Raw genomic sequence first — 1,733 nt, 5'->3', positions numbered from 1 at the left:
AGCCGGAGGGGGGGGGGGGGGGGGGGGGGGGGGGGGGGGGAAAAGGAGACAAGGAGGGAGGAGGGAGGAGGGAGGAGGCCAGGGCTGATCCTGGACCTGTTGTTTGCTGAGGGATCGAATTAGAGCTTTATTTAGATTTATGCAGATGTTAACAGTAATGATATACAGAAGTAGCATCAGCATCAGTAGCATCAGCATCAGTAGCATCAGCATCAGTGCCCTTGTGTGTGTGTGTGTTAGTGCTGTGTTGCCTGTGGGTCAGTGTGACACACTGGTTTCCATCAACTCACATCAGCTTCTGTTCCACTGACATTTATCATCTGGGCTGCAGCAGGTCACTGCTTCTTCACTCATTAGAGCGGAGGCTTTAATGGAGCGTTGATTAGACCCAGTCGCTCTGACTGGAAAAACAAAAGAGTTTAAGAAGTCATTTTTGTTGATTTTCATTGGGTTGGATTTTGAACCATAGCAGTGGTCGCTGTAGAGCTGTGTTTCTCTCCGCTGGCCACCAGGGGGCCACACAGTGGTAGGGTGGCCTATAATATTGGCTGACCAATATTATCAGCCTGGTATTAGCATAATGTATGTAACATTGTTAAGAATTGTTATCGGTTTTTTACCTACGTTTTGGGGGCAAACGGTTGCATATATCGTGATGGGTTGATATCGGAAAATTTGGTGTTTGGACAAAATCGGCATAACGGATATCGGCAAAAACGTAATATCAGACCACTTTCTTGTGCAGATGCAACGTTCGTACATGAGGCGCCGTGGGTGTATGTGTTGGGATCAACTCCGCAACACTTCAGAGAATGGACCACAAGTCAGGTCCAAGTCCAAGTTAAGTCAAGAAGTCAAGAAAAAGTCCAACAGATCCAGACTCAGAGAGTGCAGCTTCAGACAACACCACCGCACAGACTGTTTGACTGTTTGACCTTGACCCTTGACCCTCCTGTCCGAGGGGATCACACAGTATTTGACGACAAAGAGATAAAACTGTCGGACAAGATGTGAGGTCACGTCGACACGTTTCCTCTAATAAAAGCGACCTCCGCGGTCGGTTCCTGTGTCTCGTGGCACATGGATGAGCAACAGAGAGAACTAACGAAGAGTTAACGAACAGTGAGAACGGTGAGAGGCAGAGAGGAGTCTGGGAAATGATCAGCTGAGTGAAAACCAAAAAAAGGGAGGAGGAAGAAACGAGTGGAACAACGACAGAGAGCAGAAACGAAGGGGAGGCAGATGGGCAGGTGAGGGCGGAATAAAAGGGGTGAGAGACGAGGCAGGGAGGACGTCTGTGGGGGTGAGACGGCGAGGAACGTGTCACACTTGACATTTACCTTCCATATTCTTCAGTCAACAGGAACAGCAGGGATGAGGAGGGAGGAGGCGCAGAGAGGAAATGCTGGATGAATATGTAACTGTTACTGTGTAAACACTGACCATGACCCCAGGGTCCAGGGAACACCGCGGAGGAACCCAGCCCTCATCTGGGAACGTCGTCGGTCTGGCACTGCTGTCGCTTTGAGGAACATCTAACTGAAAATGTTTGACACCAGACACGAGCTAACGCTGCTAACAGCATCTCGATTAAACTGAAGGTAATTTCACATCTATACGTTTTCCATCATATATTCCCCACCGAATGAACATAGGAGCTATGTTTTCGGGGTTGGGGGGGGGGTTATTGCCCCTGGTAGGGTCTCAGAAGGCAAACAGGTGACGGATCAAAC

At 49.2% G+C, this 1,733-nt stretch overlaps 1 long non-coding RNA gene across 1 annotated transcript in view; it reads right to left on the bottom strand.

Annotated features, from left to right (window-relative positions):
* LOC107988651 (uncharacterized) overlaps positions 1-1,733 on the bottom strand; it is a 61,779-nt gene that overhangs the window by 2,300 nt on the left and 57,746 nt on the right. The window contains exon 3 of the long non-coding RNA XR_001760118.2: positions 291-401. This is a non-coding gene — a long non-coding RNA (uncharacterized LOC107988651). The remainder of the gene's footprint in view (positions 1-290; positions 402-1,733) is intronic.

The sequence above is a fragment of the Cynoglossus semilaevis genome, chromosome 6 (assembly GCF_000523025.1).
Source record: "Cynoglossus semilaevis isolate Cse_v1.0 chromosome 6, Cse_v1.0, whole genome shotgun sequence".
Taxonomy (NCBI): domain Eukaryota; kingdom Metazoa; phylum Chordata; class Actinopteri; order Pleuronectiformes; family Cynoglossidae; genus Cynoglossus; species Cynoglossus semilaevis.
The sequence above is the reverse complement of the archived record's forward strand: the minus strand, read 5'-3'. Positions and strand labels throughout refer to the sequence as shown.